This window comes from Hylobates moloch, unplaced genomic scaffold (assembly GCF_009828535.3).
Source record: "Hylobates moloch isolate HMO894 unplaced genomic scaffold, HMol_V3 SCAFFOLD_6, whole genome shotgun sequence".
NCBI lineage: Eukaryota > Metazoa > Chordata > Mammalia > Primates > Hylobatidae > Hylobates > Hylobates moloch.
The window spans coordinates 48,400,979-48,425,042 of NW_026652281.1; positions in this window are offsets into that span (position 1 = coordinate 48,400,979).

The window sequence follows — 24,064 nt, forward strand, 5'->3', positions numbered from 1 at the left end:
GATTACTTATAATGTAATATGTAGCCAGAATTTTGTGATTTTGTGAGAACTTCCATGGTTTTGAAGAGTATAGCTGCAATCTGAATTTTCTTTCTGAATTATTTGTTTGGAAGGGAGCATGCCTTTTCTATGATATTCATGGGTACATATATTTCTCTGTCAAACAGACTCTTAAATCACTTGAGAGTGTGGATTTTTAATTATTTATATCTAGTTAATGATTATACATAGATAACTAATAAAAAAGAAATATTATGTCTTGACTTCAAAGTAAAGCAAGTTCGACATGTTTTTAAGTTTATCTAGAATGAAGTCATTTCTGATAGAAGCTGTTTGTCTCTCTTGGATTTGTTGATTGAGAGAAATCTTGTCATCTGGTTTTTACTTAAATACAGTTTCAGACTGAATTGTATCTTTCCTACAGACATTTATTAAAATAGACACATTTTTAAAACCTATTTTATAATTTGGTATATGCCCAGCTCTCTGTCATATTTGGTGCCTTAAAAACACCCTTCATGAAAGCTTCTGAGAATTTTCCATGGCCGGATTCAGCTATCTGTCATAGTCAGGTGGAAAAAGAATCCTCCAAACAAGTGTCACACTGCAATGGCAGGGTGATGCAAGCCATTTGGGGATCAAGGGTAATGGGTGATGGCCTTTTTAGATTTTTATCTCATTGTCATGTAAAGGTATATATACACCTTATATATTTCAGCTTTTACTAATTACTGTACCGCCATGCATTTTTAATATGAAAACTGATTTCTAATATTCATTTTCCTGATTTATAAACTTTGTCGTGATAATGTGAGATAAGGAGAGGTGACTCTTCTGTAGCATATCAGTTCACCCTTGAGCAACATGACTTAGAATTGCATAGGTCCGCTTATACATAGATTTTTCAATAAATATGTCAGAAATAGTTTTTGAGAATTATGACAATGTAAAAAACTCAAATCATGCGGCCTAAAACATTTTAAAAATGAAGAAAAAGTTAGGTATGTCATGAATGAATAAAACGTATGTAGATACTAGTTTATTTTATTATTTAGTGCAATAAAGTATACACAAATTTAAAAAGTTAAAATTAGGAAACATTAAAATTTATCAAAAAGTATACATACAAACCGAGATTGTCCATTGTGCCATTTTCAGTCCAGAGATATGTAAACAAATGTGAAGGTGCAGTAGTAAATTATAACTGCATAAAATTAACTGTAGCAATACTGCACAACAGTAATGATTTTGTAACCACCTTCTATTGCTATTGCAGTGAGCTCAAGTGTTGCCAGTATCTGCTTAAATTGCCATCCATGCTAAATATCTCTTGTGAGCAGTTTGTCTACCTAATAAGATGCTTAGCACAGTAAAGAGTGACCTTTTGAGGTTCTCGTGTTTTTTTTTTATTGTGTTTATCCCTATACTGTAATACTATAAATAACACCATGGGACCTATAAGAAGTGCCACTATTGATAATGTAAGTGCTCCTAAGAAGCTGAGAAAAGTCATGACATTACAAGAAAAAGCTGAATTGTTTGATATGTATCTTATTTGAGGTCTGAAGCTTACTACCATTGCAGACATTTCAAGATAAAGGAATCTAGGGTAAAGACTATTTACAAAATGAAAAAGAGAAGAAAACTCTAAAAGCTATGCTGTAGCTACGCCAGCAGGCACAAGGACCTTGCATTTTTTGTGAAATATCTTTTCATCTCATATTGAAAATATAGCTATTTGGAAAGAGTATTGCTGTAAGAAAGGCTTACCTAAAGACTCTAATATGATTTGAGAAAAAGCAAAACCATTATATGAAAATTTAAAGCAAAGGAAAGGTGAAGGATCTGAAGCTGGAGAATGGAATGTCAGCAAGGGATGGTTTAATAATTTTCAGAAGAGCTTTGGATCAAAAAACTTTCCAGATAATAAGAAAAGCAACTTCTGCTAACCAAGGGGCAGCAGTTGAATTAGTTCCCTGGTGTCATTAGGAAAATACTTGAGAAGAAAAAATACCTACTTGAAGAGGTTTTGAATGCAGATAAAATATGCCCTGCTCTGGAAAAAAAAAAAATTGTCACAACATTTACTAGTAAGAAAGAGAAGTAAGCATCATCAGGACTTAAAGCAGGAAGGAATAGGCTAACTACAGTTTTGTGCAAATGCAGTCAGATTTATGTTCTGGACTGCCCTTATCTACAAAAATGCTAAGCCCCAAGCCTTGAAAACAAAATATAAACACCAGCTGCCAATCTTTTGGTTGTATTATATAAGAAGCCCTGGGCAATGAGTACCCTTTCTTTAGATTAGTTGCACTGACACCTTGTTCCTGAAGTCAGGAAGCACCTTACCAGTAAAAAAACTGCCTTTAAAAGTTCCTTTGCTATTAGACAACTCCTCTGGCCACCACAAAGCCCATGAGTTCAACATCAAAAGCATCAAAGTGGTCTCCTTGTCCCCAAACACATCTCTGATTCAGCCTCTATATCAAGGGCTTATAAGGACCTTTAAGGCTAATTACAAATGGTGCTCTATGAAAAAGGTTGTCAATGCTATTGAAGTAACCCCAATAGAGAGAACATCGTGAAAGTCTGAAAGGATCACAACAATGAAGATGCCACTGTTGTTATAGAAAAAAAAAACATGAAAGCCATCAAGCCTAAAACAATAAATTCCTGTTGGAGAAAATTGTGTTTAGATGTTTTATGTGACTCCTCAAGACTTATGATAGAGTCAGTAAAGGTAATCATCAAGGAGATTGTGGATGTGGCAAAAATGTCAGCGGGATGAAGGGTTTCAAAATATAAATCTTGAAGGAATTCTAGAGCTAACAGACACCACACCAGAGGAATTAACAGAGACAACTTTTTGAGATGAGTGCTTCTGAACCAGTGCCAGACAATGAGGAAGAAGGTGTAGAACACACTGTGCCAGACAAAGAACTGATGTTTCTTAATTGGTGGCTGCTTTTGGGCCAATGGGCCAACAATCTGGGAGAAGGATTCTGATTATTCAAAACTTCTTTTGACTTCCTTTATGACAGAGACCCTTTTATGATATAGGCGCTAAAACTAAACCAAACAATGGCAGATGGCTGGTAAGGTATAGAAACCTTTTTAGAGAAATGAAAAAGCAAAAAATCACCTAGAAATCACGATTTATTTCTCTAAAGTACGCTGAGTGCGCCTGCCTCTTGTCTCCCTTTTCAACTCCTCCACCTCTTCTGCCTCTGCCATCACTGAGACAGCAAGACCAACCCCTCATCTTCCTCCTCCTCCTCAGCCCACTCAATATGAAGATAATGAGAATGAAAAGCTTTATGATGATCTACTTCCACTTAATAAACAATAAATATATTTCATCCCCCTTATGATTTTCTTAATATTATTTTGTTTTCTCTAGCTTACTTTATTGTAGAATACACTTTGTAATACATATAACATACAAAACATGTGTTATCAACTGTTTATATTATCAGAAAGGCTTCCAGTCAACAGTAGGCTATTAGTAATTAACTTTTGGGGAGTCAAAAGTCATAAGCAGATTTCTGACTATGCAGGAAGTTACTGTCCCTAACTCCTGCATTGTCACCTGTATATTTAGAGAGTGGACTTTCTGATAAACTGCTAGGAGTTCATCTTTGGTGTAAAAGTTCCCTTAAAAGGCCATGAATTCCCCCTAGGGTATATCTTAAACTAATTAATACAGACAAATATTGACACTATGTTGAATATTTCAAATCAAATTATATACATCAATATAAATGATAACTATGATCTTGATTCTAATGTAGAATGACATACATGTTTTGTAAAAAAAAAGATATGTGTATGACATTTCACAATCTAAGATCTAAAACCCACATAACCCACAAGCCAAAAAAAAAAAAAATAGCTTAGTTATGGGTGACTTGTTCTTCCTGGAGATCTAAAATATTGACCTTCTTTCTTTTTTTTTTTTTTTCCAAAATACTCAGATTTTTATTTAATAATTTCACCTCAAAAATTTTGGTGTGAATTGATATTTTACCTGTTTATTGTGTATTTCACAGAATAAAATATAAATTGTTCAAAGACAGTAATGTGTCGTTTGTCATTTTATATCCACTGTCTGGCACAGTATCTAGACTTAATTGTTATTCAGTAAGCATGCCATTGGTCAGTGGTTTTCAGAATTCAATTTTCTCTATTTAAATTTGTCATCTGGCTCTTTTCCTACTTTATGTTACTAAGAGTGTGCAATTGCTAAATATTTTCATTTGAAATGTGTCCAACATGGCAAATTCAATTTGTCAGACTTGGAAATGTGAAGTCATTTAACATGGCCAGCTGCTCTCTTAGTATCGCTTCACCTACAACTAATAAAATACTTGACCAATTGTAAGAGAAATGGAAATTTAACAAAAGAAATGGCCACAGCAGTATGCACCAGCCAAACAGCTGCTCTGGTTTTAGGCTAGTCTTAATTAACAATAGTTATTTACATCTTTCCATTGAATGTATTATCTATTGGAAGAAGTAGTAACGAGTTAACTAGTTATTATCACAAAGTTAAAAAAATTCTTGCTATGACCACTGGAATTTTCTGCTACCATCAGCTAATTTTAACATTTACTTTTCTGACAAAATTGTCCAAAATTTCTTTGAATTTCTATGTGCCAAATATTGAACTGCACAATTCATAATTCATTATTCATATATACTATGAACCTTCCCTTTCATTTTCTACCAGTTACTCTGTGTGTACTAATTTAACCCTAGTTTCACAGATGGAGAAACTGAGGCAGAGAGCATTTAGACAACCTGCCTAAAGCCACTCAGCAGGAAAATAGAGGAGGTAGGAGGCAAATCTCATCAGACTGGTTCCAGAATGCATATTCTTAAACAATGTGTCCCCCGCCACTCCATTCATATTTTTAGTGCTCTTTCATTCCCATAAAATACATGTAAAAGAGTATTCATAGCAGCTATTTCAAAATAGCTAAAACTCAAAACACAATTTCCATCAATAAAGCAATGAATAAATAAACTGTGGTATACAAATGCAATGTTCATACACATCATTAAAAGTAATGAATTACTGATACACTTAAAATGTATGTCTTATTGAAGTAATTAAGAAGAAAACAAGCCAAATTCTAGAGTATATACTCTGTGATTCCATTTATACGGCGTACCAAAACAAACATCTCTAACTGATGATGGTAGAAATTATGCTGCTTTACTCTTTGGACATGAGGCATTGACTTGAGTGGGCTATATGTATACAAAAAAAGTTCTGATGTGATGGGAAGTTTTATATCATGATCTAGATGGTGAGAAAACAGTCATAAAAATACACGCTTAAAATGTTTGCACATCATATACTTCACTGTATTTATTATATGGCTCAATTAAGATAATCTTGATATATTCTAAGTCCTCTTCTGCTTAAGCAACTCTTCCTGTTACCACTTTTACACATTTAAGAAATTATTGAAACCTCTTCCAAAACTTAGGGTTCATAAATAAATATATCAGTCATTCTCTTATAAAATTACAAGTATGTTCTCTACTTTTCTGACACTACCTCATTACAAACCATTCAATTCTGGTGAATTAAGTGCATAATTCACTTTTTTCTTGGGCTTCTAAGGGATAATGTCAACACTCAAATGAAAAATATAATTGCTGTTCTCTTTGGAACAAAATGTAAATTAAAATTACTCTTTATTATTTTTAATATACCTGGTTGCCTCCAAAATTCTCATAGTTATTGCTTTATTTATCTTTTTCTCTTCCCAAAATTTCATTTTAAAGTGTTTGTTTTTTGCTTTCTCTTACCACTTAGCCATCTTTGAATAAATACTTTCCAGTTTTCTAAAATCCTTTCCAGTTGTTTATTTCATGATTTAACATCATGAAAATTTCAGCCTTTTATTAGAAACTATTGCTCAGAAAAAAAAATTATTATCTATATAGACTTGTAATAACTTTCACTATGCTTCTTTTTTTCCCTTGTCACTTTCTGCTAGGGATGCACATATTGAAAACACTGCTTATTTCACCCAACATTTTAGTTTCCAGCTGGCGATTTCTTCTGACTATATCAATCTTTCACGCTGAGTCAAGGCAAGGAATAGTCAACTGAGTGGTTGAATTTTCCTGAAATTTCTAATCAGGAATACAGGAAAAGTGGTTCAGCTGGCTCTGCCTAAGACTACAATGCAGTACTCTCAGCATAGAGTCAGCAAACTACATGTTTTGTTTCTTCTTTCTGTGTTTTGTAACATTATTTTTGCACCAGCTAGCACAAGTAAATCATTGTTCTTTGTCCATTGTGGGATGCCACTGCTTTAGCAGAAATTTCAAATTTATCCTCTTTCCTGCTGAATTCCTGATCATAGGTAAAGTTTTTTTGGTTTTGATCTTTCATAATTTACTTCTTTGTAACTCTTTAATTTTCAGTCTTCCCCAAAACATCCCTGCCAGCTCACCTATTCTTTAAAGTTATTTCTTCAGCTCTCATAATCCAGATATACAGAAGCATTCCTATGATAGAGAAAGAACAGCACATTATTTCTCCTTAGACAACGGGAAAATATACTGAAGCAATAACACAAATAGAGAATGCCCCCTGTAGCTCACAAAAACTTCTCCTTAGCGACTGTCTATTGTGGATCTCATATTAATTAGAATCCTATGTGGTAATTCATGAACCTGTCTTTGCCATACCTGCTCAGTGCTCATTGTCCTTAATCTAATTGTTTACTCCCTCTTAAAAAAATGTATTGGCGCAATTTACTGTAAAATAAAGCCTATTTCAAATACTAATTTTTCACACTTTTAGTAATATTGGTATTCTGAGAGATTATTTCTGGTTAAAGAAATACATCATATAGGTTTGCCTAAACACAGAAATATTTGTTTGAATGTATGTAGGCTATTACAAATAAAAATTTATGTATGAAATAATGCAGATAGATTGCAAGTCTTCTTAGAAAGAATGCCATGCTTGTTAGAAGAATGATTTGACCAGTGCTTGAAGTAGAAAGTAAGCCAACATGGCACATGTATACATATGTAACAAACCTGCACGTTGTGCACATGTACCCTAAAACTTAAAAGTATAATAATAAAAAAAAGAAAGTAAGACATTCAACACTTTCAGAAACAAGCTCGTCTATAGCACAAAGGTGAAAAGGAAATGGAGCTCCAGAGAACAAACCAGGAAGATAAGGTAAAGAATACAGGCAGGGAATAAGAGAACCAATTAAGATTTTTTTTCATGTCATAGGCATATATCAAGAACTCGTTATGTTCCAGGCATTCAAGTTACTGAGAATACTTAAGAGAATGAGAGCTAGGTTTCCAATTCTCAATGGCCTGACACTCTAGTAGGCAATAAAGGCAATAAACAAGTAATTTTGTTGGCAATTTTAGATGTTAACAGATACAATGAAGAGAATAAAATAAGGCAATGAAATGGAGAGTGAAAGTAGAGAACTCTAGAAGAAGGTGGTCAGAGATGTCCCTGTAGGGAGATGGCCTGTAATTCTGTGGAAGAACATTAGAAGGGAGGAAATAGCTCTGCGCTGCATGCTGAGGCCTAGATCAGGAACTGGCAACTCAAATCTTCAGTGATCCACTAAACTTATAAATGTAAAGTCATGTAAAGTATTTTTTTTTTTTTTTTCTGGTTGAGGCAGAGTCTAGCTCTGTTGGTTGGCTGGAGTGCAGTGGCACGATCTCAGCTCACCGCAATCTCTGCCCTCCCGGGTTCAAGCAATTATCCTCCTGCCTCAGCTTCCTGAGTAGATGGGATTACAGGCACGCACCACCACGCCGGCTAATTTTTTTTTTTTTTTTTAGTAGGGACAAAGTTTCACCATGTTGGTCAGGCTGGTCTCGAACTCCTGACCTCGTTATCGGCCCGCCTCGGCCTCCCAAAGTGCTGAGATTACAGGCGTGAGCCACTGTGCCTGGCAATATAGGAATAAAAATGTATACCTGCATTTCATGGTGAGAGCAAGAGGGTGAAAGGAAGAACACAGAATAAATACGAGGAAGCTACAACTTCAGAGGTAGAAAAAGCAGGCTACAACAAGGCTTGAGAGTCACACGATCCATATGTAGGACTTCTTCTTTGTTATTTAAGTCTAAGTATATTAAAATATTGACAATGATATCTAAACAACTAAGGACACAGAGAAAGTTCAATAAAGATGTGTTTAAGAATGTGCATTTTAATCTAGCAACACAAAATATCAAATATTCTCCAAAGCACTAAATATCTTGTCATACTATGTTGCATAAAATATTAAAAGCAGGAATATGTATATATGTATCTTTCCGTTTCTCTGTCTCTCTCTCTGAGATTGGAAATTTGGATTTTAAGGATTTTCTGAAGATTGTAAGCTTTTAAAAATCTGTTTCATGATATGAAGTGAGCTAACTCTATTATATGTTCATATATATATATATATATATATATATATTAGACTGTCTTTTATCTTCAACTAAAGAGAAAAAATGAGGGAGCACTAGATACAACTAAAGAAAAAAATGAGGTAGCAGCAGAAACAAAAATTAATTATCCAAAATAGGGTAGAATACAGGAAGAATACTGGCATTCATATCTGAATTACTCCACTGCCTGGTACTCCTAGACAGTTGTGAAATTATTTAACCTCTCTATGATAGCTTCATCATATTTAAAATAAATCTAAATAATTATCACTGGATTAGGGTGAAAAATATATGAAGCTGTATAGTAATGATTGTAAAAATGATGACGCGAATCACTAAAATAATGTTTTTATTTAAAACACATACTCTGGACTTAAATTGCTTAGACCTAAATTCCAGCATTGCCACTTAGTAGTTGTACTGCTTATTAACTTTGAGGAAGCCATGAACCTCTCCAAAATTCAGGGTTATCAGAAGTATTAAGGAGTGATCTTAACAGCACCTATATTTATATATGTACCATATATTCATTATTTCTGTAAAAGCATGATGGGAGCCAGTCTATTATTTTCAAAATGACATAGTTTATTAGTTATGTTGATTATTTTTCCTTGATGACACTTCTTTTTTTCAATATTTGATTTTGAAAGGTCACCTTAAGAGTAGAGAGTTTAAATTATTTTCTCTTTTTGGATAGCTTTTATAATAAGTTTGTTAGGAACATTTGTTACTTTGGAATAATTGAGTTTTAAGGATTTTCTGAAGATTTTAAGCTTTTAAAAATGTGTTTCTTGATATCAAGTGGGCTAACTCTATTATATGTTTCTTTATTCTTACAATCTTAGAAAAAAGGAAAATCTCAGAAGCAGCCAGAGAGTTCAAATGTTAACAATCTCAGCCTATCCAAACCCTTCGTCTATGCTAAAGGGAGACATTAAATGCCTGGTTTATTTTACCAGCTTCAACTGCAGTAGCCAATAAGTAGAACCATTTAGTACCATTATCTCTATTTGGAAACAATACTCATCTCTATTAGATGCCTACCTGCTATCTGCTCTGATCAGTGCCTCTTCATTCTCACCCTCTTCCAGTGACCTCCACAATTCAAAATGATAGGAAAAAGATTTCTCTTTTAACAGTATCACGTTCTTTTGAAAAATCACCTGACATTATGCCTTGCATTTTTGGGTTTGCACCAGAATCCTGAAGTACATCTGGGGGCTCTCCTGTATTGCCATCTTTTGTTATACCACTTAACATCACCCCTGAAACTAGTCCAAAGAAGGTTTAAGTAGAAGATACTTAGTGCCATTTACTGTGTTGTATCAAATTCAGTATTCTTTCATATCTCAACAGTATATCAATGCAACGCATTCTCTAATATATATTCCAGCTAACAGGTTATAAAGTGACTTGTTCGCCAGTAGCTTAGCAAACCTTCTAATGTGTAATTGCTAGTATCAAAATGTGCAGATAATAGTATTGTATTTGTTTAATTTCCTCATCTGAGTCTCTGACAGCATGTTTTGCCTGAATTCACAAAGGAAACACAGTTCAAGACATCAGTACAATCTCTATTTTATATATACATGTTACATTTAATATGCAGCTATTAGTGGAGAGTTCCAATATATATTATCCCTATAAACATTTCTACCTTAGTCACTGTCGTTTAAGCAAAATGGTAAAAAAAAAAAAAAGTTACGAAATCATATGAGTAAATTTAACATTCAAAGAACAAATCTAAATTTGTAGCCCTGAATGTAACTTGGAAGAGACGTTCATTATTTGCCTGCTCCAATAGGAAAATACACAGCTAGCAGTGTCAGTAGCTGTGCATAGGTAAAAGGCGAGAAGACACTACTCTCTTACAAACATTTAGAACAATGCTAGTGAGTACTGCAGGCAAAAACAAGGTGGATTGATTCATAAAGCTTTATTTTGAATTATAGAAGTCCTTTGGAATACATGGTGGATTGGTTCTAGGACCACCCTCCATAGCAAAATTCACACATACTCAAGTCCTACAGTTGGTCCTGTGGAACCCAATATATAAAAAGCCAGCCCTCTCATATATGCTTGTTAAAAAAAATCTGAGTATAAGTAGGCCTGTGCAGTTCAAACCCCAGTTGTTCCAAAGTCAAGTATGTAATATAGTTGAGTAGCCTACATGATTAAGGACAAGAAATAACTAAGCTCATAAAATCTCATTATTTTGGATTAACAGAACCTTCTAAGAACATATAGAGAAATTACATAGAATCCATATATCTGTGTTTGGGGAGATTCTTTGAGGTGACAATAATTCTTGAGAAAAGGAACAAGCTGGTTCATGATATCACAGTACTTCAAATACAGAGAGAGAGAGTCAATCATGAGACAGAAGGATGTAAAGATCTATGATACAAAAAACAACTACCCCCAAATTTAAATTTGCACAGACAAATTATAAATCAAATGGCAATATAAGTTAAATGTCAAGGATTCTGTTATTTAATATCATACTTTGAGAAATCTAGGCAGAGATAGCAAATTCTGTGTCATTTTGAATAAATTACTCAAATAAACTCAAGTAACCATTTCACTATACAATGATGTGGTGCAACTGAAAAAGATTAATAGAACCTTATAAGAGTAGGCCCAGAATTAGAAATAATTTATTTGGTGGTATCTAGTAAAGTACTGAACAACTTAAAGATTTCATAAATACTTATAGAAAACTAAATGGATATAAATATCTTTGTTATTTATGATGGATTTTTAAATGTATGGTTAACATTCTGGATAATTTTAATAATTTAAATCTAAAATGTTTATAAAGTTATTCTATTTTTTTAATTTTCTATAAAATTTCAAGTTACATTACCTCTCAGGATACTGCAATACTGGTATTGAAATAGGGGCGGTCTTCTATACTTAAGTATAAAATCTGGTCCCCAAACTGAGAAATCAAGGACAGGAGGCTTCCATAAAGTAGGAGGATGTTATTTCATTCCTATTCATTTTTACTCTAAAATGTTGATGTTTGCAGCTTAAAGTACACTTATTTTTAAGGTGATATCTGTTAAATAAATAAATAACACAGATCTGGTTTTCTTTGAAAACATAATTTGGTTTATCTATTTCATAAATAAAATTTATAGTACCATTTTCATAGCAGCTAAAGTAAAATAAATATCTTAATATATATTTAATAAAAACATGATGAATTAATATTATCCTCCGATTATTTTTAGAAAACATAATTGGCACAATTTGTACAAAATGAAACATTGCAACTATTTGTTTATCAAACTATATTTCTGGGAAAAAAAATGGTCATATTATTGGGATACCAGTAAAAAAAATTAAATGAACAGAAAATTTTGATACAAAACTCAGCATTGCAATTTTGGTAATTTTGTTAGTAGAACAGAAAGTTGCTTTAAATATGTTCTGTTGAACTTGTTTTCAGTCTCAGTGGGTAGTAAAACAAAATAGTAATTTTGTTGGAGGAAAATAGAAATCAATTGTGTGCATTAACTATTCTGTATGCTGTGAATTGAAAGAATGCTTGAAATAATGTGTTTTTACAATGATATCTGATTTTCAGGTTCACTGTTCTTCTACTTGGTCATTTAAAATAAAACTTCAAGTTATATACATGCGTTGAAAGGGTAAATGCTTTTTATTTAGGTACAGAACACCAATCTCAAGATGGATCTAAATCCAATTTAAAGATGATTTGATTTTTATAGGCACCTAGGTAAGAAAAACTGATAAATAAATATGTGTACCAGTTCAGTTGTCATGGAAATCAGGGAACGAAAATGAAGTATTTTACTCATGGACTGTTTTTTGGTCCAATTACCATTTCTTATTATCTGTTTTCCATGTTTACAGGAAGTGGGCTTTAAGTAGCACTCTCATACATTTCTACGGTTTGAAGCAGCCATAGCAACAAGTGCAATTATCATTCTTACATTCAATCAGAGATTGTCCTTTCATGTGGCTATTTCATGCATTAAGTATTATTAAATGTTTTAAATTAGAGAAAAACTATCTACTCTAAAGAAATACAGGAAAGCAGATAAGATTGGCTTAGGTCATTACACACGACATTTTAGTGTTTTTTTCTCTCTATATTGAAAAATCTATTTCACTCAGCAAAAATAAGCAGCAGCCAAGCATAGTCAAGATTCTCTTCCGCAGGTAAATTTGATTTTTTCCAGTATTTTAGAAATAGTGTTTTAGTCACCTGGAGCCCATCGCTTCCATTTGTATATCATTCAAACTATGAGTCTCTAGATAGATTACCTAGGCCTCTAACTAAAGAATTTATTTGGTGATTCCTGTGATCATAGGCAGTTATAAAAGTTATATAAAGTTCCTACAAGTATAAATCAAAATGGTTAGACTAGAATATCCAAAGATAAATGAAGATCTCATTAAACCAAAGAATACACATTTGTTCAAATGAAGGGAAGGAGGCTTACATGGTGAATAAAGCAATTTTACATACAGAAAAAAATGCTGCTTAAGGGCATATTACAGGAAAAGAAATCTAGAAATTTGGCCTGAAGTCATAGAAAATGAAACAAAATTGAAAAAAATCTGTGAGTCAAGAAGCAGGAGCTGTGCATTTTATTTCAGAAATACATGAGATGATTTACGATCAGTTTTTTTAATAGAATGGCAATCAAGGATTATATGACAAGAATAATAATTTGTCAGATGTAATAAATTGATTGCTAATGAAGTACACTGGGTACTTTATTGAAGCTTTACACTGATTGTCTAAGTTCTCACAGTGACCTTGTGAGTTAGTGTTTACTCCCATTTACTGATAAAAATATAGAATCCCTCTACATGGCATTGTCACTATTCATAAATCAAGTGATTGTATACATGTGTTTAACTGTTATTAGACTTTCTATTATTTTCCATGAATCTCTTCCTCAGCTTTCATTGTTATTCTCGGTCCTTTACAGCTACATATTTTATACAAATTTACCTTTTTTAAATTTTTTTTGAGATAGTATCTTTGTGATGTCACTCAGGCTGCAATGCAGTGGCATGATCATGGCTTACTGCAACATCAAGCTCCTGGGCTAAAGAAATTCTTCCACCTCAGACATCCAAATAGCTGGGCCACCATACCTGGCTAATTTGTTTGTGAGTGTGTGCATGTGTGTGTGTGTGTGTGTGTATGTGTGTGTGTAGGCAGAGTCACAGGCTTGTCTCAAATCCCTGGTCTCAAGCAATCCTCCTGACTTGATCTCCCAAAGTGAAATTTAAATTTTGCATGTCAATTTGAACTAAAAATCTTGACATTTATGTTCCTTTTTTCATTAAATTCAAATATTATCATTGAAAAGGTTGACAATATATTTTCTTACAATTTGTAAGCAGAGTGCATTTATCCAATTATTTAGGTATATAACAGTATCTCTCAATTTATCTTTTTATTCGTACCGTGATTACGTTAATATATTTTGTTATATTTATTCTTACATATTTAATTCTTATAGCTATTGTAAATTGTATTTTAAATTTTATTTGACAGTTATTTGTTACTGTTATATACAAATTCAGTAACTTTTAATATCTTCCCCTTATATCCAATTAACATGCTAAATCCACTTAATAGTTCTAATAATTTATATTATTGTGGATTTTTTTGGTACATAATAGTTTCAATAGCAAAAAGTAATATTAATATTTTTTTATTTTCAAGAATATTTTTCTTATCTTATTGCACAAGATTGCCATATGTTGTGAAAAGAAATATTGATAATGGGCAGCTTTGTCGCATTCCAGATATCAGGGAATGAGATCTATTCAACCATTTTGTATGATATTTGCTACAGGATTTCAGGCATATTCTTCATCAGATTAAAGACATTCCCTTTTATTGTTAGATTATAATATTTAGGCAAATTGTTCCTCGTGGCCCACTCAACTAGAAACTACTCAGGGAATAAAACCTTGGAAAACCTAGTGCAACGGGTCTAAATAAATACAATGAAACACAGTATCTGTCTCCTTATTAAATTCTCATTTCTTTTTTTTTTTTTTTTTGAGACGGAGTCTCGCCCTGTCGCCCAGGCTGGAGCGCAGTGGCGCGATCTCGGCTCACTGCAAGCTCCGCCTCCCAGGTTCACGCCATTCTCCTGCCTCAGCCTCTCCAAGTAGCGGGGACTACAGGCGCCCGCCACCACGCCCGGCTAATTTTTTGTATTTTTAGTAGAGACAGGGTTTCACCGTGGTCTCGATCTCCTGACCTCGTGATCCGCCCGCCTCGGCCTCCCAAAGTGCTGGGATTACAAGCGTGAGCCACCGCGCCCGGCCAAATTCTCATTTCTATGAGGCAGAGAGAGTGTTGTTTTATGCCCATAATTTGATCCTTGTAGTGCCTTTATAGGGCCTGAAACATAGCAAATAGTCATAGTCAACCATTTTGAATTAACAAATATTTTTTAAATTGTTAATACAAAAAAAATGATGTGGGGAGATATAAAACACATTTGTAAAAGTGAGTCATAACACAATTTGTTGAAATGGTACCATGAAAACTATATACATATAAGAACATAGTACAGAACAAATGACTAAAATGATTCCCTGTGTAATAATTATGTTTATTTTTGTCATACATATATACTTCCTAATAGGCAGTAAGGAATGTTTTGAACGTTTAATTCAAAAACTGGTATAGACACCTCCACCACTTAGTATTTCCCAAATTTAACTCATGAGTTGTTTAACATTTTTCTCATTAAATAGTGCCATTTAATCATTCAATGTAAAAATATATCTTTATTTTAGTCATCTTATTGTTCACCAAAAGCTGTATATTCTACCTCTTAATCTTTCACCTTTTTTCCCAACCATTATTTCTATTCCTCTTCTCCAAACTGAATTTACAACACCTCCAAGACTATCTTTAAAAACATCACACATATCAGTTAGTAAATGTCTTCCAATATGTGTCCAGGAAGGTGTTTGATGATAGGGAAGACGACAAAAGATGTTGGAGAAGGAGCATTAGTCACTCAGGTAAATGAGCAAAGTTTATACAATTAGGTAAACACAATGCTAGAGTTAGGTACTAATAACTGCTGCCAAATTTGGCACTTAATACAGCCTTGCTAGAGAGACAGGATTTCAAGAAATTTTCTCTGATAATCTTTCATTAGAGACACATTGATTGGTAATTTCTCAAATAAAATAGCTTTTTTTTACTTTGACAGTAACATGATTAATTCTTGTATCTCTCAGAATACAGAGAACAAAACAGAGAATATACACACTAGTTATTTTAATAAGCAGAATTTTATACGCAACATTATGTAGAAAGAGATTGGGGAACCAAAAAGGCAAAAGGTGACAATCAGGTAACACAGACATAGTAATGTAGGAAGCAGCAACTGACCCCTATGGCTGGCGGAACATGAAAGAAATTGTAGTTCTTAGAATCTAAAAGCTTAGAAATTCCGTCAGGACCAAGTACTCAGATTTCTAAGGAAAGAATGCCAACCGGCTTTCACAGAGAGGAACGAGATAGTCACTTCTGTGGACTGTGGGAAAACACAGAAAACACTGGAAACTGGCATCACAAGAAATATGATTTCCAGAGTCTCAACTCCAGCATGAAAAGCACAATATGGCAGTGTGGGTTTGGGGATCAGACACAATAGCTTAATAATCAGTATAATTCTCAATTAAATCTTCCTAAATACAGTAAACAAAATAAATTGTAAAAGAATATTAATTGGAATATGATCACTCAAAAAAGTAACTGCTAGTATTTTAGTAACTATTCCAAATATTAAACTGTACTCACATCTTGCAAATATAATATAAATTGTTAATGAAACAAAGCCCTGTAGTTAGAAATGCTGCTTTATTCAATAAACAATATGTCAGGCATTTCTTTCAATGTCATTAATTTAACTGTACATTGTTATTTTAATGGCTGCCTAAAATTCTGTTACATAAATGTACCCTAATTTATTTATCCCCACTAATTAGGTTTTCTAGGAAGATTCTATTTCTTTTACCACTATGCTAGATAAGCAATAGTGTAAAAAATATCCATGAAGACAGATGCTAGCTGACATGTACCATCATCTTTCTAAAATAAATTTCTATTTAAGCAATGGTGAAATCAGGTAATACACAAATCTTATATGATGCCCAATGTTAAATTGCCCCACAGAAACTTTGGAATAATTTATATTTGTACAAATGTAGTACCTATTTTCTTCCATCTTAACCTAATATGGGTTTGTCAATGTTAGTAATCTTAAAGAATTTAATGGAGGTCATATTGTTTAAACTGGTAGTTAGTAACAAAGTTAAATGTATTTTTAGTTTTATTGTTAATATGGTTATTTGTTTTTTTGTTACATTTAAATCATTTATGCCCCAAGGCAAATGTAAATGTTTTACAAATAAATAAATGTACAGTTCCAATAAATTTACCTTTACAGTTGCCCCGATGATATTCTTTGATGAACCATTACAAATTGCTTTCAAATCAGAATGAGTTATAAATCATTTGAAAACAATTATTATTCTGCTAAGCATTCATATACAGTTGACCCTCAAACAACATGGGTTTGAACTGTGTGCATCTACAAATATGTGAATTGTTTTCTGCATATATTAATTTTTGAGATGTGCAACAATATAAAAAACTTTCAAATAAACTGCATAGCCTAGAAATATCAAAAAGAAAAAGTTATGTTATGAATGCATAAAATATATGTAGATGCTAGTCTATATTTACTACCATAAAATATATACAACATTATTATTAAAGGAATTCAACACCAAAGGTGTCAAAGTGGTCTACCTGCTACAAGTACCACATCATTAATCCAGCCTCTAAATCAAGCAGTCATAAGGACTTTAAGGCTCATTACACATGGTACTCTATGGAAAGGATTGTCAAAGCTATGAAAAAGACCTCCAATAGAGAGCACGTCATGAAATTCTGGAAGGGTTATACCATTGAAGATGCCACTGTAGTCATAAAAAAAGCCATGAAAACCATCAAGCCTAAACAATAAATCCCTGCTGGAAAAAACTGTGGTCAGATGTCCTGAATGACTTCATGGGATTTATGACAGAGCGAATAAAGGAAATCATTAAAGTGATTGTGAATACGGCATAAAAAGTTGGAAGGGTTTCAAGATACAGATTTTGGAGACATTCAAGAGCTAACAGACACCACACCAGAGGAACTAAGAGGAGATGACTTGGTGGAGATCAGAGCTTCAGAACCAATGCCAAACAAAGAGGAAAAGGATATAGAAGAAGTTTCAGAAAAAAAATTGACATAGGAAATAATCTGGCAGAAGAGTTCCAATTATTCATGACTGCTTTTGAGTTCTTTTATGATGTGGACCCTACTATAACATGGACACTGAAAATAAAGCAAACAGTGGAAGAGGGATATAGAAACATTTTCAGATAAATGAAAAAGCAAAAATGTCAGACAGAAATTGTGATATATTTCCATAAAGTTACACCAAGCCTGCCAGCCACTCCTGCCTCCTCTTCCACCTCCTCAGCTCTTCTGTCTAAGCCCTGAGACAGCAAGACCAACCTCTCCTCTTCCTCCTCCTTCTCAGCCTATTCAACATGAAGATTATGAGAATGAAGACCTTTATGATGATCCACTTCTACTTTATGAATAGTAAATACATTTCTTTTCCTTATGATTTCCTTAACATTTCTCTTTATTGTAGAGAATACAGTATATAATAGTATTTCCTTATGATTTCCTTAGTATTTCTCTCTATTGTAGAGAATACAGTGTATAATAAATATACCACATATAATATGTGCTAATTGACCGTTTATGTTATAGATAAGGCTTCTGGTTAATAGTAGGCAATAAGAAATTAAGTTTTTTGGAAGTCAAACATTATATGCAGATTTTCTCCTATGTGGTGAATTGGCACCCTTAACTCTGATGTTGTTAAAGAATCAACTGTTCTGTATTTGACCTTAAAGGCAAAATCATCTTCAGAAGAAAGAAGTAAAGAGTTGGTTGAATAATAAAATAATAAAATATTAAAATATCAAATGGTTACTGTCTAAAAACATACAATTACATTTATTAATAGCTACTTTTTATTTTAAATGACATTAACTTGCATTATTATATATAGGGAATATAATGATAACATATTTTGTGATAATAAATCATATATATCATTCCTACTTTATCTGATGTTATACAAATTTTCAAGTCAATAAAATTTATGCACATAAAAGGCGATCTTCAAAGATGAAAATACAACTCGTTAACATGTATTACTTCGACTCATTTATTAAGATACAAGTTGTTTTACTACTGCAGATAAAACAGAAATTGAGGCACTCAAATATTTGAGAAAATAAGCACACTTCGCTTCTTTAGAAAACAATAAAGAAACTTATTGACATATGCGTCCATGTAAAAAATCACCTGCATGGCAAAGAACACCAATTCACCAAAGTTCTTACAACTCAATATTAAAAATTAGTATTCTCTTAGGAGGTGATCTATAGAGAAATTTAAAATCTTATTGCTATACTTCAGGCAAGTGTAAAAGAGAAATTATCTAAACCATATTATGAATTTTTGATTTACAATAATGAATTCTAGGAAAAGTAAAATAAGACAGGAAATAAATCATCTGTTTTAAAGAAAACACATGTAATTTCATACACTTTATTTCCCTGGCTTTCTTCTCACTACACCTAAGCCTCCAGACCCTAAATATAGCTTGATAGTACGTGTTTTAAAAAACACTTTTACCTTCCTGTATGCCAATGTAATCCAAAGCAAATTTACACCTGGGGCTAAATGTTTTAAAAGAAAACTAATGTAGTTTGTCATGCTTTTAAGAGCAGACTTTTTTTTTTTTTAATGAGAACAATGACTTTTAAAATGAGACTAAGTAGAAACCAAGATATTTCTCAACCTTTTGTAGTTGGTTAGCTTGGAAAAAACAATACTTATGAGAAATTTAATTTGAAAATTAATACACAGTGACCCTATATATATGTGTATATATATACATATATGTATATATACACACATATATGTGTATGTGTATATATATACACACATATATACACACACACATACAAGTATATATGTGTATATATATACACACACATATACAAGTACATATGTGTATATATACACACACATATATACATATATGTGTATATATATACACACACATATACATATATGTGTATATATATACACACACATATACATATATATGTGTATATATATACATACACACATATATATACATATATATACACACATATATACATATATACATATATATGTATATATACACACTTAGCTCCTGGGACTATACTCATTAAGTCAAACACTTTCAAATACCTTCACAATTCAAGCATGTAAACAGAATGTACATATTGTCACTTGGTTTATAAAAATGAGCAGTTTCAAAATAAGGTCCTATAGGGAAGTGTGCTCCTTTTAGAAGCAAAGCATTCAAATAGTGTGATGGTTGAACAACAATGCCAACCATACAAATGTGCAAAAGGGATTCAACCTTGATTTACACTAAGATAGGAATTAATATTTCTAGAACTTTGTCATTTATGTTGGTAATTTCCTGGAAGTTTTATTTAGATAGTTTTCTGAGTCAGTGTAGTAATAGGGAAACAAATTTCTAATGGTCTTGAACCAATTTCTAGTTTCTAAGGTCTCTCACTAATTAGCTATGTAATTACTCCGGGCCTCATTTTTTTCATGTAGAAAATGAGGAGCACTTGGAACACAGTAACTGCTCAGTAAATATTTGCTGAGTACATGCACTTGTGCGTGAGTTGTAATCTCCACGTAGACGTAAAAATCCAGCAATGAACACATATCACTGCCGTGATAGCATGTAGTATCAGAACACAATATTTTTGTGGCATGGTTCAAACTTCTGCAAAACTTAAAACAGAATGAATAATACTTCACCATAGTACCATATTATACTGCACCATAGTACTGCAGTATAATTTGCATAATACTGCATAATACTGCACCATAGTAATCACATCTCTGTATATAAAAGCCAACACTTTTATAATGTTTATGTTGTATTAACGTTTTCCTTATATTCATCATAAAATAGATTCATAGGATAATAAAATAAAAACTGGTCTCAAAGGCTGTCTGTTCCATTATTTAAAAACATTCAGCAGGAGACTGAAGATCACAGAGATAATTTTTTCCAAAATTCTACAGAAAAGCCTCAAAATTTTCTCAAATTTCTGTCAAGTGTCTACGTGTATATAAGTGGAAATTACTTCAGTGCAAAAATGTATGTAGGTAAAAAGTCACTGAAGAAAAATTACATAGCATAATCAATTACTGAGGAAGATCACAATAAAAATGAAATTGCAGAAAAGTATATAACTTTATTTTATAATAAAGTAAAATAAATAGACCAGATTATATTAAAAATGAACTAATGTAAAGAACAGATGGTTGAAAAGAAAAAATATGTAAATGGCATTTACCATATGAAAATATATCTAAACTTTCTCATAGTGAAATAAATAAATGTTAAAATTACACTGGCATATTATTTCTCTTAAAAGTGGCAAAACCTCAAAATCCCAAAATATGATCTTTTGGCAAAGTAGTGGGGAGCATGTAATTTTACACTGCTGTAGGGAAGATAATGTGGTGTAATCATGATGTAGAGAAAAGGGCAGTAAAATATGAAACTCCATGTACATATTCCCTTAGACTGAACTAAGCCAAATTCAGGAAATCATACCAAATGGGTATGGAGAAAAACATGAGAAGACATAAGCACATGGCTATTCATCATAGCGTTAAATGTAATATGAAAAGCCTCACAAATAAGTCTGTATCACAACATTATGTGTACCGCACGCACATATGCACTTATTATGTATCAATAGTTAAATTTTTAAATAAAAAATTAAGAGGTCTATTATGTACAGTATATCCACAAAGTGAGGTAAAGAAAAGCTAAACAAATGAGGACATTCTCTATATATTCTTATGCAGTAAACAAAATATACATTTAATACATTTTTATTTGAAGAATAAAGGAGGAAGGAAGAAAGGAATAAAGAGAAGGAAGGAAGGAAGGAAAGAAGGAAGGAAGGAAGGAAGGAAGGAAAGAAGGGAGGAAGGAAGGGAGGGAGGGAGGGAATTCGGTTATCTTTGTTTAAAAAAAGCTGTTTCACTTATGATAATTTGGACACCAAGTTTTGAAAACCCAAGTTGAATGTCTTTAATCTACACAACCATCTTTTGAAACGTCTGCTGTATTTCTTAGTTTTACAAATAAGAAATCCTAGGTTAAGATAATTAGGTGACATTCCTAAAGTGGTGCAGCTAGAGACAGGGAATGGGTTTGAACGAAGTTCAATATGGTGTTGCTATCATTGGAATCTGTGTGCCCACCCAAGTCTCATGTCGAATTGTAATTCCCAATGTTGGAGATGAAGCCTCTTGGGAGGTGATTGGATTATGGGGGTGGTTTCTCATGGTTTAACAGCATCCTCCTTAGTGCTGTCATGGTGATAGAGATTTCTTGTGAGATCTGGTTCTTTAAAAGTGTGGCACCTCCCCGCTTTTCTCTTTTGCACCTGTTCAGGCCATGTAAGATATGTCGCTTTCACTTTGCCTTCCACCATGATTGCAAGGCAAAGTGGAGGCCTGCCTGAGGCCTCTCTAGAAGTCTCACAGATGTCATCATGCTTCCTGTACAACCTGCAGAATCATGAGACAATTAAATTTCTTTCCTTTATAATACCCATTCTCAGGTATTCTTTATAGCAGTGTAAGAACGTGGTGTTAAGCCTGCAGGTGCACAGAATGCAAGAGTTGAGGCTTGAGAGCTTCTTCCTAGATTTCAGAGAATGTATGGTACAGTCTGGATGTCTAGGCAGAAGCCTAATGCAGGGGTGGATCCCTAATGGAGAACCTCTACTGGTGAAGTGCACAGGGGAATTGTGGGGTTGGAGCCTCCACATAGAGTCCCCACTGGAGCACTACCTAGTAAATCTGTGAGAAGACGGCCACCGTCCTCTGGATCCCAGAATTGTAGATCCACTGACAGCTTGCACCATGCACTTGAATAAAGATGCAAGAACTCAATCCCAGCCCATGAAAGCAGCTGGGAAGGGGGCTGTACCCTGCAGAGCCATGGGGCAGAGATGCCCAAGGCCACTCTTGCCTCAGTGTACCCTGGATGTGAGACATGGTGTCAAGTAAGAATATTTTGGAGCTTTAGAATTTAATGACTGCTGTGCTGGATTCTGGACTTGCATGAGGCCTGTAGCATTTTTGCTTTGGCCAATTTCTGTCTTTTGGAAGGGGAGTATTTACCCAATGTCTGTACCCCCATTGTATGTTGGAAATAACTAACTTGTTTTTTATTTTACAGGCTCATAGGCAGAAGGGACTTGAATTGTCTCAGATGAGACTTTGGATTGTGGACTTCTGCATTAAAGATGGAATGAGTTAAGACTTTGAGGGATGGTTGAGAAGGGATGATTGTATTTTTAAAATGTGAGAACATGAGATTTGGGAGGGCACAGAGACTGAATAATATGGTTTGGCTCTGTGTCCTCACCCAAATCTCTTGTCAAATTATAATCCCCAATAATAGAGGTAGGGCCAGGTGGAAGGTGATTGGGTCATAGCATGGGTTCTCATGGCTTAACAGCACTCCCCTGGGTACCACTGTGGTAATGATGATTTCTTGTGAGATCTGGTTGTTTGAAAGTGTGTGGCACCTTCCCCATTTTCTTTTTTGCTCCTGATCCAGCCATGTAAGATGTGTCTGCTTTCCCTTCACCTTCTGCTATAATTGTAAGTTCCCTGTGGCCTCCAGAGAAGCCAAGCTGGTGACACCATGCTTTCTGTACAGTCTATGGAACCAAGAGCCAATTAAACATCTTTTTAAATAAATTCCTCAATCTCAGCTATTTCTTTATAGCAGTCCAAGAACGAACTAATACAGATGTCGGAAATTGTTCTTTTATCTATTGTGTGAACAGAAAAACTTGCCTTCTAACCTTGGATCATTCTGTGGGGTAAAAGTCTGTATTTAAATCTGGAGGGCCAGCAAGAAGAAAGAATTAGATTATTTTGAGTTAAATAAAAATTTATACACATTCCATTATTTGATTTTCTATTTGCCATGATGATTTGGTTATTGTATGATACCTAATTGCTGTCAGTGCCAAACTTCACACAACAAATGGAAGGAGCATACAGACATATTTAATGACCCTTTTGGAAAGCTCAAATAGACAGAGTAAAAATCCAATATTACTACTTATAACCCTCTACAGTTACACCTGTTTCCTCTAATTATTTCAGGATCACTGAATTGCATAAATGACAGCATAATGAAAACAGAAAGATAAATGTTATGTATTTATTTTCATCGTTATGATCATGTACACTAAAGATCTTTTTATTGTAGGAAATAAATGAAACAATTATCCATAGAAAAACCACTGAACAGAATTAATGCAAAAAATAGACGAACCTATTATCATATTGACTGTAAAAGCTAAATAAATTATTTTTTTCGCTGTTACACATCTCTCT